This window comes from Dasypus novemcinctus, chromosome 28 (assembly GCF_030445035.2).
Source record: "Dasypus novemcinctus isolate mDasNov1 chromosome 28, mDasNov1.1.hap2, whole genome shotgun sequence".
Lineage (NCBI taxonomy): Eukaryota > Metazoa > Chordata > Mammalia > Cingulata > Dasypodidae > Dasypus > Dasypus novemcinctus.
The window spans coordinates 29,326,149-29,341,523 of NC_080700.1; the positions used below are offsets into that span (position 1 = coordinate 29,326,149).

At 37.9% G+C, this 15,375-nt stretch overlaps 1 long non-coding RNA gene across 2 annotated transcripts in view; it reads right to left on the bottom strand.

Annotated features, from left to right (window-relative positions):
* The window catches only part of LOC101436016 (uncharacterized), a 104,912-nt gene that overhangs the window by 65,505 nt on the left and 24,032 nt on the right, over positions 1 to 15,375 (bottom strand). The window lies entirely within an intron of this gene.

A 15,375-nucleotide genomic window follows, 5' to 3' on the forward strand; every position in this document is an offset into this window, starting at 1 on the left:
ACTTATGGGGCTTCTCTTCTACCACATTAACATTACAAAAGCCTACATGTCATCATTTGCTCCCTCAAGAACCTACAAAGTCTTGCCTCCAGCAGCAGTTTTCAAACTCTTAGGTCTCAAGACCCACTTACACTCTGAAAAAATTACTGAGGCCCCCAGAGAGCTTTTGTTTATGCGGGTCACATCTATCAATAATTATTGTGTCAGAAATTAAAGCTGAGAATTTGTCAAAATATTTATTAACTTGCTCAAATATAAAATGAACCATTACATATTAAAATAAGTAACAGGCTTTTCTGAAAAGATAACCATATTTCCTAAAACAAAGAAATAATTTAAGGAGAAAAATAGCATTGTCTACATTTTTGCAAGTATCCTTTTTTTTTTTTTTGAGGGGATTGAACCCAGGACCTCATATGTGGGAAGCCAGCACTCAATCACTCAGCCACATTAGCTCCTCTGGGTTGGTTTTTCCATTTGTTTGCTTGTTGTTTGCTTTTGTTTTTAGGAGGCATTGGGGACTGAACCCAGGACCTCCCATGTGGAAATCAGGCACTCAACAGCTTGAGCCATATCCACTCCCTGAAAAGTATCTTTAAAGTCTGCCTTAATAGAAGAAAGTTGGACTCCCATCTATTTCTGCAGTCAGTCTATTTGTGAAATGTTGCTTTTGTTGAATCAGGAAAGGGAGAAATATTTTAATAACCTTTTCAATGAACTATCGATATTCTTTGATACTACACCAAAACTATTCAAGTGATAATTTCCCAAAGGTTGATTGCAACATCGAATCTGAAATAATATAATATCAATGAACTTTTCACATGCTGTTACATTAAAATCCACTGGTCTAACTTGCACTTTGTGTGATTTTACCTGTGTGTGATTTTGTAACTTCATGCATGAGTCATTTAGAAAATTTTGGTTCATTGAGTTTTGCAGACCTTCCAGATGTTGACATATTTCATACAATATTCAAAAATCACATTTGTTAATATAACCACTGGAATAAAAAACATTCTTAAGCACTGGGAAACTGTCAAGCACATGTAATAATGGGTACAAGTTTTCTGAAATTCTAATTTTCATACAAAGCTTCAAATTTTATCACTATCAAGAAATATTGCCAGTTATTTTCCTTGAAAACATAGGCTCATTTCATGAATTTTCTAGAAGTTGTCTGCCAAGTATCCAAGTCTGAATTGCCATCGTTTAATCAGTTGTTCTTTCACATAAAAATGATGTGCCAAAAAAAAAATCATTCAAGTCTTTTTCCTTGAGACACCATCCAACTACTTTGATATCCAACAGAAGTGATTTATATTTATATTCTCATTTTATCGCATGGAACATTTAAAAGACAGACTCAGTGGTTGAGATTTAATAAAATTAATAATATTTACCATTTCACATTCTTAAATGAAATTGATATTTGTATTTTTTTCACTGATCCAGCCTTCCACAGAAAAATAAATAAAATAGGGATAAAAATACTTAGTGGATAATTGTAAAAATTAAATGACTTAATATATACAAAGCGTATATCATTAATAAATAATAGTTTGCTTTCTTTGACCCATTTTGGCTAAAACAGACTCTATGGTTCTCCAAAAGCTCAACCTTTGAGTTCATTTGCCAATGGAATGAATTCCGCTTGAAACCTACCTCCTTCTCCAAGAGTCAGCTGACCTCAATGTCTTCCTTCTTTGAACTTTTAAGGCAAGAATTTTCTGAATTGTTTTGCAGGTAATCATATACTTAAAGAAAAAACGATTTCATAAGCATATATTCTATTTACAGCTAAGATCTAAGCTTCCAGAAGACAAACTATATAAAAGTTGTTATAACTCCCTTCTATTAGAGACCTATTGTCATGTAACAAATTACCCCCAAAATGTAGTGGCTTGATGCAAACAATAATCGTTTATTAATGCTCACCATTTCTGTGGGTCAGGAATACAGTGAGGGCACATTGCAGATGTCCTCTCTGTTCCTCGATGTCTGGGGCCTCAGCTGGAGGCTGAGCCTGGAATATTCTGAAGATGCTTTGGCTTCCATATCTGTCAGTCGATGCCTGAGGCAGCTGGGGGCCAACCTGGGCTGCCAACTGGAGCACCCGCGTGTCGTCTTGTCATGTGACTTGGGCTTCCCCACAACGTGGTGGCCAAGAGAGAGAGAGCACCAGGCAGAAGTTTTGTCCTTTTCTTGTCCTAGCCTCCAAAGTCACAAGACCCTCACTTCTACCCAAAATCATTGGCCAGAGTGGTAACAAGACCCCACTCACATTCAAGGAATCAATAATCTCACCTCCTGGTGGGGAGGAATGTCAATGACATTAAAAGAAAAACATGTGGGATGAGTTCAATTTACAGGCATCGCCATCTTGAAAAAATTCAATCTGCTACATCCCTCTAAAAATACCTATTACAAGCATGGATGGATGAATAAATAAATTAACAGATAGGTAAATATCATTTTTTTTCCTTTTTTTTTTTAAGAAGTACCAAGGGTTGAGTCCAAGACCTCCTGTATGGGAAGCAGGCGTTCAACCACTGCACTGCATCTACTCCCCTAGGTGAAAATCATTTGGAAGGGTTTTCTGAGCTGTAAAATGGAACAAGAAGTAGCCCAGGGTTGCCCTGAATTGATTGGCTTTGTTTTACTCATCTTATTCTCCCCCACCAAAGGCAAATTCCTTAAAGACAGTTTGGATAAAACTGTGCCTTGAATCCTCAGCAATTAGCCCAGTGCCTGGTATGCAATCGGGATTCAATAAGTATTCATTTGAATGAATGAATGAATGAATGAATGATGACGTTTTTAGACTCCTTTCAAGTCAAAGAGTCAAGAAAGTAGGAGGTTCTGGCATTAATGCTTCTCATTAGTTCTTCTACACTCCTGGGTAGAAGTAAACCTGAATTAATTCACTTTGCATCATTCCCTCTCCATGGCCAGAAGCCATCTTTGTCTGAAGGGGAAAAGAGAGCCAATCTCTCAGGAAGCTCATTTTTGTACACTTCTGCAAATTCAAAAGGATGCCTCAGAATGTTTTGTTTCTTAACAATAGGTGAAACTACTGTACTGAATAGCAATTTCACTTTTTTTTTCCCTTGTAAACACCAGAAAATTTTTGCCATTGAAAAGAAATAATTCACTTACATCTTTATTGCACATTCCCTTTGAAAATATAATAAAAGGAACTTGCATATTAATATAGTTTTTAATATTAAAACTGGGTCCAAAAGTAAACCTTTCTGAGTTTGAATTTTAGACTTGCCTTTTAAAAATAGTTGATGAAGAATAAGAATTAAACCCAATAAGAACTCTGGAGGTTTACATAAAATGTTTATCTCGAACATTCAATGAATACTCACTTATGAAAATGGGAAAAATTTCCAAGTCAGTCCTGAGTTGGGATTTAGACCAAATTACTCTCTTGATATTTCTATATGACATCATAATTACCATAAAATGAATAAGCTATTCTCCCTACATAATTTTTTCTTGTTTTCCATTTCATAGCAGTAGTTTAATAAATCAGAATGTTTTGTGTAAAAACTTGGGCTTTATCTTCTTTCTAATTTCCAGTAAGTGGCACAAGAAGTCTTCATGGGCTTTGGTCTCTTAAACTGGACCTTCCACCAGCCACTGACTTGAGAGCTTTTGCAATTATTCTAAGTGTTTTTGATGTTTCCAGTTTGAATGTTTTAAAAAAATTTCTTTTAATTTATTTTTTGAATAGGTAATTACTCATATGATCAAGCATGACAGTTTCCTGGCTGCTGTGACAAATGCCACTATTGGGTTGGATTAACAATAGGAATTTATTGGTTCATGGTTTCAGAAGCTAGAAGGCTTGCTTCCTTCCATGTTAGGGAGTGTTCTGGTTGACCTGCAATCCTTGGGTCCCGTGGCTTTCTTGTCCTGTCCTTTCCTTTTCTTCTGCATTCTGTTGACTTTTGGCTTCCAGATCCTCCCCTTGATTTTCTTTCATAAGATCTCCAGTAGTAGGATTAAGATCCATACTGATGAAAAGATGATACATGAAAACATGCTCATCACCACTAGTTCTTACAGAAATGCAAATCAAAACTACCATGAGTTATCACCTTACCCCTATTAGTCAGGCTACCATTAAAAAACAAAACAAAACAGAAAACTACAGTTGTTGGAGGGGATGTGGAGGAATGGGAACATTCATTCACTGCTGGTGGGAATGTAGAATGGTGCAGCCATTGTGGAGGACAGTCTGGCAACTCCTCAGGAAGCTAACTATGGAACTGCCACATGATCCAGCAATCCACTATTAGGTATTTACCCAGAAGAATTGAAGGCTGGAATATGAACAGAAATATGCATACCAATGTTCATAGAGACATTACTTACTATTGCCAAGTGTCCATGAACAGATGAATGGATAAGCAAATGTGGTATATACCTACAACAATGGAACATTACTCAGCTGTAAGAAACAATGAAGTTTTGACACATGCAACAACATGGATGAATCTCGAAAACCTTCAGTTGAGTGAAGTTAACCAGTCACTAATGGACAAATTTTCCATGATCTCACTGATATGACCTTAGTATATTGAGCAGACTCACAGAGCTAGAGTCTGGAAGAGAGGTTATCAGGAGACAAGAATGGAGTAGAGAGTGGTGAGCCAATGATAAATATAGACAAAACCTATGATAAGGTGGAAAGGGGTGGTTTGGCAGTGGATGGGGTGATGGTGGTATAGGGATGTGGGTGGGAATGATGGTGATGGAGTGTGACTGTTAGCAGGCTGGGGGGGTGGGTTGGACTATCCATGAATCTGGGGAGAGGGCTGGAGGAAGGAACAGATGAACTGTTGGGATGTGGGGGTCTGTGGTTGAAAATACAATTGTGGGAATGTTCATCTGGCAAATATGGCAGGGATGGTCACTGATGCAGTGATGAGGGGATGTGTGGGAAAGTGATGAGGGGATGTGTGCAAGCACCTATGGAATATGAATATGTCATAGGGTGTTATCTCAGTGTGTGGGGACCCACATAATAAACAACAAAATATTAAAGTCCCATCCTGGAGAGTCCTGCTACATTTCAAACTGAGGAGCAAGAATCTCTTGGGTACATAACCAGGACCTAATAAAATAAAACATACCAATATCTCAATACCTCAATATTAATGCATGTAACTATGAACCTTATTCTTGTAAAATTGAAACTTAGCCTAATAAAAACTATTGCCTAAGAGTTACTCCTGAAACCTTCTTATTACTCAAATGTGTTCTCTCTCTAAGCCAAATTCAGCAAATAAATGTACTACATTTCCCCCAACATGAGACATGACTCCCAGGGATAAGTCTCCCTGGCACCAAGGAATTATTATAATACCAAGCACCAACTAGCAATGAATTTGAAAAACGACATTGACCAAAAGGGGGAAACATCAAATGCAAAAGTGTTTTTATGGAGTCCAGAGTTCATTCCAGAGGTTACACTTAGCACATCTCAGGCAGATCTCACTAACTGCCACTGTGAACGAAGCCTCACACAGGGGTGCTCCTGAGGGCTCTGGAGCCATCCAGATACTGCAGACAAGGTACACAATCCCTTGAAATCAGCACCTTGTTGGTGGTCCTTACCTTGAAATATATGACAACCTATTTCCCCAGTGTAACAGAGTTAGATTCATTTATAATTTCCCTGCACATGATTCTTCTCTCCCTTTTATTTGAGCCTATAAAGCACTATATATATGCCTCGAAGACTTAAATCTTCTGTCTTTTCTTGTGGGTTAAGCCCTGAATCCAGAAGAGTTGTGGTCAACACCTACTCTCCAGATCATCAGACTCACCCAGGACAACTAACAAAATGATGATGATGGACAACCCCATCCAAAGAAAACAGAGTATCTACAACTGCAAGCAAAACAGTTCCCTTCATCTGCCCCATGGAATCTAAGCCCCTCTCAATCTGAGGAAGATTGAGATCACCATCCCAAAATCCTCAAGGTTGAAGAAAGAACAAACATAAGCAGGAATGCAATGACAAAACAAGCTTATTAATACTGTAGTAAAGAAAGAGCATGTAACATTGTTATAAAGATAATGGCTACCAGAGGTTCTGAGCAGAGAGGGAGGGAATAATAATAGGTAGAACATAAGGCACTTTTAAGGCATTGAGTGTAAATCACAATGTAAACTATAGGCCTTAGTTAGTAGCAATGCTGCAATATTTATTCATCAATTGTAACAAATGAACTGTACAAATGTAAGATGTTATTAGTTGGGGAAGCTGTAGGAGGGGGAAGAGGTGGGGTACATAGAAATCCCTTGTACTTTTTTTGGTTTTTTTCTCATTTTTCTTATATTTTTGATGTAACTTCTCTGTAATCTAAAACCTCTTTTGAAAAATAAAGTTTATTATAATAAGGAGAAAAGAAAAATAAATGGAAAAAAAAGCATGTGGTTAGAGAATGGAAAGCTGAGGTTTAATCTGTATAGAATTGGTAAAAAGTTGTTTGGAAATGAATAGAAATGGTGAAAGCACATCATAGTATTTATAATTAGTGGTACTAACATATGAGTATGACAGTGGTTTGGTTTTTTGTTTTGTATAGTTTTATTTTGTTTTCTGGCGTAATGAAAATTCTCTAATATTGATTGAAGTGATGAATGCACAACTCTGTGATTGTAGGAAATGCCATTGATTGTACACTTTAGATAAATCTTATGGTTTATGAACAAAAAAAGTAGGATGAGTTGGGGGGAAAATACACCAAATGTAAGCTATGGACTATAGTTAGTAGTAATACTTCTGTGACACTCTTTCATAATTTGTTACAAATGTTTCACAGCAATGCAAGGTATTTGTGGTAGGGTGATGTATGAGAACCCTGTATGATGATATACATGTTTGCTTTGTAAATTCACAAATTTTACTATACACTTATTTCTTATGTATATACATGTATGAATGATATACTTCAATAATTTGTTTTTAAAATGAAAAAAAAAGATTCATAGTGATTCAATTGGCCATACCCTAATTGAAAGTTATATCTTCAAAAGGTCTTATTTACAATGAGTTCACATCCACAGGAATGGGACTAAGATTAAGAACATATTTTTTTCCTGGGGTACGTAATTCAATCTACCATAAACACTACCAGCTAACTTCCCAACCTCCAACAGGTAACCGTGGTTGATAGTTTTTCATTCATCCTTCCATCTAATTTTTATGTATATACAACTCAATATAATTAATAATATATTTGTTCATCTCTTTTACACAAATGATAGTATATTATATATTTTTTCCCCACATCTCGCTTATCTTGCTTAATGTATCTTGGAAATCTTTCACATTCTTTATTTTTACAGTTGTTTGGTGCTCTGTTTTGTGCATGTATTTAACTAGCACCCTACTTCTGGTCATTTGTTTCCAATCTTTTGTTATTACAAACAATGCAATAATGAATGCCATTGAACATGTGTTCTTTCATCCGTGTACAAGTATAATGTAGGATGAATTCCTAGAGGTGGGATTGCAAGGTCAAAAATATAAACCTTTGCAAGTTTCACAGGCACTGTCAAACTGTCCTCTAGAAGGGCTTGAGCTATTTATGCTACCTCTAGAAGTGTAAAAGCCAGCATTCCTAGGGTATGAGGCAGGGGGAAATAATTTGTGGGGCTTTGTCTGAATAAACAATCTAAGTCACCTAAAATCAGGATATCATGTTGATGGCTCAATCACTAAATAAAGGCCACACCCACCAGCCCAGGAGATCCACTTGCAGCACCATTCTGGAACTTGGCAGGGCCACAGGGCCCTGGGATGACCTTGTAAGCATGAGTCCTCAAGCTCTTCAGGGAATCTGTTTGATCCCACACAGGGTAGAAGGTCAGAGAGAGCCCCAAAGGGGAGAAACAGAGACCCATGTGCACGAGAGTCCACTCCAAGCTTGAGGTTCCCTGCCTAGAAGATGCTGCCTGCCCAACTCATCCCATACACTGCAGGACTTAGAGAATTTTGAGGAAGTCATTCCCAAGTAGGGGGAGCAACCTGCCCACACAAAGTTCCCACTTGCCCAGTCCTAACGGTGATACTGATAAGACACACCACCACAGGTGTTATATTATAGATAATATATTACATTATAGATATATATTATAGATAATAATCTAATTCTTTGAGTATTTTCCAGTGTAATAGGTTTTATTTTTTTTTTTAACTTTTTTTTTTTTTAAAGATTTATTTTTATTTATTTAATTCCCCTCCCCTCCCCCGGTTGTCTGTTTTCTGTGTCTTTTTGCTGCGTCTTGTTTCTTTGTCCGCTTCTGTTGTCATCAGTGGCACGGGAAGTGTGGGCGGCGCCATTCCTCGGCAGGCTGCTCCCTCCTTCGCACTGGGCGGCTCTCCTTATGGGTGCACTCCTTGCGCGTGGGGCTCCCCTACGCAGGGTACACCCCTGTGTGGCACTGCACTCCTTGCGCGCATCAGCACTGTGCATGGGCCAGCTCCACACGGGTCAAGGAGGCCCGGGGCTTGAACCGCGGACCTCCCATGTGGTAGACGGACACCCTAACCACTGGGCCAAAGTCCGTTTATCTGTAATAGGTTTTAAAAATGATATTTCAGGAGTGTTATTTTGCTTTTTATTTGTGACATTGAGCATCTTATCATGTTTATTTGTATTTTCTTCTTTGTGGCTTGTCTCATCTTTTGTTCATTTTTCCATCATTTGATTGCTCTTTTTTTTCTTTCTACTTGAAGGAGATCTTAATATATTAGGGAATTTAACCCTCCATCTATTAATATAGGTTGCAAAATGCTTTTCCAAGTTTGTCATTTATCTTTTGACTTGTTTATGCTGTTGCTTTCTGGGCAGAAGCTTATTTTATTTTAATTACTTCTTTTATGGCTCCTACATTCTGTATCAGAGTTGAAAGATTTTTCCCACTCCATAAATATTTAACCTGTTTTGTGGTGTGAGGCATGGGCCAAACAATTTTTTCCATAAAGCTATTCAGTTATCTAAACATTATTATTAAAATTTTCTCCAATGTTTTATCAATTTTATCATATTGTAAAATGCTCTTCTGTACTAGGGTCTGTTTCTGAAGTTTCTACTCTGTTCCATTTATCTGCCTATTCATGTTTCAATGCCACAACTTTTTAAATTACTGAGGCTCTAAAGTATTATGTTCAACTTGAGTTAAGAAGGCCAAGTATTTTCCCAAAATAGTCATACCAATTTTTTTTCAAAATGGTGTAGAACTGGGGTTCATCTCTGCCAATACTTGGTATTGTCAGGCATTTTAATTTTAGCCATTCTTGTGGGTGTGTAGTGGTATTTCAATGTGGTTTTAATTTGCATTTCTCTGATTACCAAAGAGTGTTTTGATTAAAACCAGATACTGTTTTGTCAAATGTCTTTTAGTTTTCATGAAAATGATAACATATTTTCTCCTTAGACTGATTCATATGATCAACTGTATCAATACATTTCTTAATATTGAACCATTCTCACATTCAGTTTTTAAAAACACTATGCTACTTATTGATTACTGAGCATCAACACAACTGGCCACAAAGACCAAGATAGCTACCTGTGACATAGCTTTCTCATGAAATTAAATTTTTAAATGAAGAGACCCTGTAGCAATCTGATTGATGGACAGGGTGCATTCATGCCCATTATAGACCCAGGAAAACATATCTGAGTTGTTAAATGGAGAATATGACTTGAAATGAGGAGTTACAAGTATCCCTGAGTTACCTAGTGGCTTCTAGGTATGCGGCCTCATATACTCATTCCTATTTTGGATGAAAAGGCCATGATGAAGCTAAAAAATGGCAACTCACACAGGACTTTTGCATAATTTGCAGAATCCCAGACTGGACTGGAAATACAAAATATCACCTCCATAGTACAGGGCTGAGCTGAGTTCCCCAATGACACAGAGCTGTGGAAGTTGGACTACAGCCTAAGAAAGGAGCCCACTGTGTCTGTCCCAGAGTCAAGAGGAAGACGTTCTTCTAGCCTAACACTGCCCAGATCAGGCCATTACTACAAAGCCTCCCTCCATGACCTTAGGCGAAGAGTTGCTGACAAATTCCTCCAAAAGCAGAAGCCAAAGGATGGTGTTGAGAAATAAAAAGCATAAACTTGCAGAAAACTATCTAACGAGTCACTCCTGCTCCCCGCTTCTGTAAATCAGCCCGTGAGAGCATGGCCTTGCAGGAGACTATCTAACGAATCCCTCCTGACTTCTGCTTCTGTAACCCTGGTTGCAAAATTTTGCCTAGCAACGCATTAGCTAATGAGCGAGAGCCATGCTAGTCCCTCATAAAATCCTATGAAAACTGAAAAATGGGGCTCAGAAATTTGCAGATTAACTCTCCTCTGGGCCCATGCATAAGAAACCTGTTCCTCCGCCTCTCTGAGTGCCATTTGTGTTTTTCTGCCCCTCAGAACTCCTGGCGTTGCTGCAGCAATGGCAGCTGAGAGTTCTTTCAGCCACAGGGAGCTTGAGTCATGAAACTATAACTCCATTTTAAATATATGATTTCATTTCAGCCTCCCAGAAACTCTTCAAGGCTTCCATGAGTTGCCTCATTTTACAGAGGAGGCCTTCAGAAGTAAACGAAGTGTTCAAAAGCACAGGTGCAAGCTGATCCTAGCAATGGAATTCAAACACAGTTTTATTTGGCTCCAAAGGTCATGTTCTCTTCACCATGTAACTGCCCTGATAATCAGACTAAATATGACTGACTGGCTGGCTTCCAGAACTAGAAATCTAAACAAAAGCTCGTGACACGTGGTTTTGGATTAGGGTTTACTGCTGCAACCGCAAAAGGGAAAAACAAAGAGAATGGAGCAATTAGAGAACTTGCATCTCAAAGACACAGTCAGGTTACTTCTAGCAATAGAAGGAGACAAGGCCCATGATGGTGGGCAGATGCATCGAAGAAGTACTGACATCCAGAGGGCTTTCACCAGGTGGGCTAGGAAAGGTGGTGCTTCAGGTGACAATTGACATTTGGCAAGGAAGACCCGGAGTTGCCAAGTCTTCTGATTTTATAAATAAACAAGAAATTTAGTTTCTATGTGAGATCTCTTGATTTTTAAATACTGGCAACCCATTCAAAAAATTTCAAGGCACCATTGAACTGACACATCAGCTGTTGGCTGCCTTTTATGCATCCCACACAGTCTTCCAGGAAAAACTCACTAAATTTATCTTAACTCTAAAGTAAACAATCCAAATAATTTAAGATTATGTAATAGATCAAAAGCAAAACAAGCAAAAAAACCTTGTCTTCCTTAATAATAAAGATATTTGGGTCTGAATTTTTCAGATAATCATTTCATCTCCATTACCTATATTGTTGTATTTATATACTCTATGTCCCTTCAGCAATAACTTAAACCACTTTGGAATATTATTGAAATCTGTTCTAATGGGACAAAGTCTTTATCAACACCTAAGAAAGTTTTGATTGTCCATGGAATGGCAATTTGAAGGTGCAGAGATTTTTCATAATTTCTCCTAACCTTAAAGAGTTTGTCAATAACTAAAATGATGGCCATTAAAACAATGTGTGCTACTTTAAATCTAATCTTCACGATTCACACCTTCTGATTTTTTTTCAATTAAGAGCCTGTAATATACTCTGTAATAAGGCCTTGCTCATCACTGAAATATTTGAAAGAAAAATTATATTTGTAAAGTATTTGCACACACTTAACTTTCAGCCTGTGTGTGCTAGGCACACGAACATCAGTGACTTTTATGTTAAGTCCTGCTCTGTATTCCTCCAAATAGCCTGTTGCTCTCAGGTTCAACACATTTCAAAACACAACCATTACTCAAAGAGCATTTCAGGAAAAACACCATTTTATTAATAACTGCGAGGAGATGATGCATAGTTAACCTATAAAAAATTAGATGGAAAAAAAGAAAATGTAAGTGAATATATATGTGGTCTTTCGATGGAAAACGCTTTTTTAAAAAACACTGAAGAGGGAAGCAGACGTGACTGAACTGATAGAGCATCCACCTACAACATGGGAGGTCCAGGGTTCAAACCCAGGGCCTCCTGACCCATGTGGTGAGCTGGCCCATGCACAGTGCTGCCACTGCAAGGAGTGCCATGCAGGGGTGTCCCCCGCATAGGGGAGCCCCCTATGCGCCCCATAAGGAGAGCTGCCCAGCACAAAAGAAAGTGCAGCCTGCCCAAGAATGGCACCGCCCACACAGAGAGCTGATATGGCAAGATGACGCAACAAAAAAAAGAAAACACAGATTCACAGTGCCACTGATAAGGATAGAAGCAGTCACAGAAGAACACACAGCAAATGGACACAGAGAGCAGACACAGGGGGGTAGAGAAGGAGAGAGAAATAAATTAAAAATAAGTCTTAAAAAAAAAGAGACGCAGCTTCCCAGTGCTGCCTCATAATGCAAGCGGACACAGAAGAACACACAGTGAATGGACACAGGGAGCAGACAACAAAAACAATGAACCTGGAATGAACTAGGGAATGTGTAACAGTGATTTTGGTGGTGGATGAAGGTTGTGGTTAAAGTATAGATATAAGAACGCTCTTCTTAAAATGCCAAATAACCAACACAGAGCTTGCAGTTTGGGATATTTGGGCATTAAGGTGAAAAGATTGCCTTTCCAGAAAAAAGCGTAAATTGTTGGTCATGTGAACCCTGGAGACACAAGGATCCAGGTGTTGAGTCTCAGACCAGCCAACGTGGGTGAATCTCGGCATGGCCACCTTCAGGCTATATAAAAAGGGGATGGTTTGTCTTATCCTGTTTAACTCAGAGCCTATTTGAAAGGTTAGTGATGCTCCCTTAAATTATTTTTCAAAAAGACATCTTTTTAAGGATTACATGAAATATTCTCTGAGTAATCATGTTGAAACCTCCACAATATTTTGGACACATTCAGAATAACAATAGGATCATTATGGAAAATACCTTTAAAAAAACCCATAAGAACATCAAGGAACAAGAAAAATTAAATTATGTCTAAATATTACATTTACTGGTGCAATTTACTTGCCTTTTTCAAAGACGTGTGAATTAGGATATCAAATTCAAGTTTCCCCAAATTCAACATCTGAGTAGGTTTTATGTATTTTTCTTCAAAGTCCATAATCAAGGTATTGCCAGAAAAACTCTAGTCAAGTTTTTTATATTCAAGGACCTTTTATGGAAATTTTTTCAAGACTGCGTGTGAAGGTCATGCTTTTTTTTCCCCCTCCAGAGTCTCCTTCCCTGTGTGTGTTGTTTTCCCACTAGAATCAGTTCAAATCAAACTGTGATGTGGTTAGTTTTTAAAGGGGAAGATCAGACAACATCAAAGGGATACCATTTATCTAGTTCATTACCCACAGCCTTAGCTTCTTACAACTATTTCTTTCCCTACTTTTCCCTTGTACCCTGCCTGTTTAGTTCATCCTTCCAGCAATACCCTGACGTCTGTGTTTGAATGTAGGCTCTGCTAATTACTAAGGGCAAGCTACACAACTTCCCTGAAACTAATTTTTCCCTTTGATAGCCTCATTTCTCAAGTGAAGACCTTCATATTTCCTAATCCAGAAAGTAATAGAGACTTCAGAGGGCAAGAAGAGGAATTAAGATATTTGTGCAGCACTTTGCAGGGTGCTTAGAACGTCATCTGCACAGGACAATTGGCAGTCATTATTATTATTAGTTTAATTAGTACAGCTAATATCAAGTAGCAAGGTTGATTCTTTTCGCTATGAATTGTTGTTTGCACATCACCCTTGAATGTTTTTGTATACTTTTATTACTTCACTGAAATATGTATTTAAATATTTTAAGCACAGTCCTCACATGGGATGTCTCCCTATGTAAATAATAAACAAGTTTAAAAATAAAAAAGAACAATGCCCTTAATAAAGCCTGAAAGAATAATATTCAAAAAAGGAAAACACTAAAAAAGCAGGAAAAGTCATGATAAACAAAACAGTAACAGATTTTATATCTAAAAGTATAAAACTTCTGGATGTCGAAATCCCAATTAACAAAATTAAAAGTAAACGAATTATTGGAGAAAAAGATCTGTATTATACATGAAGAGCAAAGCATTAATATTTCTATTTGATTATTATAAAATTCAAAAATTGGCTGTTAACTAAAAATATTTTTTTAAAAAAATTGAACTGCCATAGAATTCAAAGACCTGCATGTACAGAAAAAAAGAGAAGCCACTTTTGTCACTGGAAAGGTTTTATTTATTTATATTTATGTTTGAAATATATCTGTTTTTTATAAGAATAAGATAAATCAGGCAAACTCAAACAACTGATGGAGGAATTGTCGATTTCTACAATTTTCTAGAAGGAGTTTTGGCAATATTTACCAATCACTTAAAAAATTTCCCATGCTACAACCCATTTATTCCAGTTCTATAAAACTATAGAAATAATCAGAAATGTGCAAAGGTATAAATATAAGGATATGTGTTGTAGCATTATTAATAACCAAGAAATAGTGGATCTTAAATGTTCAGGAACAGAATGGAGAAATAAATTGTGGCTTTATAGAAAACAATATCTGCATGAAAACAAAAGCGATGGTGAAAACTATTTTTGGACCTCAGAAAATGTTTATGACTTTATTATGGGGGGGGCGGGAAACAAGATACAAAGTACACAACAATGCTGTCACCAGGCACATGCATCAAAATTACCTAAGTACGTGTACTTATCACAAGTCCCATACAACCAATTCTAACATAAATCCCCCCATGGAGAACCACCGATGTGTCCTATGATCCCAATTTGACTGCATAGAAAAAGACTGAAACAAAATCATCAAAGTGTTAACTGTGGTTTGCCCTCGATGGTGGAATTAATAGGAAATTTTATTTTGGCCGAAAGCATTCTTGATTTTTCTGAATCCTCAAAAATATGTATTTCTTATAATATGAAAAAGTGTTATATTTGGGGGGGGGCGAGAGGAAGCATTGAAAGGTACTAGACGGGAAGCGGACTTGGCCCAATGGATAGGGCGTCCGTCTACCACATGTGAGGTCCAAGGTTCAAACCCCTGGCCTCCTTGACCCATGTGGAGCTGGCCCATGCGCAGTGCTGATGCGCGCAAGGAGTGCCCTGCCACGCAGGGGTGTCCCCCACGTAGGGGAGCCCCACACACAAGGAGTGCACCCCATAAGGAGAGCTGCCCAGGGTGAAAGAAAGTGCGGCCTGCCCAAGAATGGCGCCGCACACACGGAGAGCTGACACAACAACATGACACAACAAAAAGAAACACAGATTCCCAGTGCCGCTGATAAGGATAGAAGCGGACACAGAAGAACACACAGCGAATGGACACAGA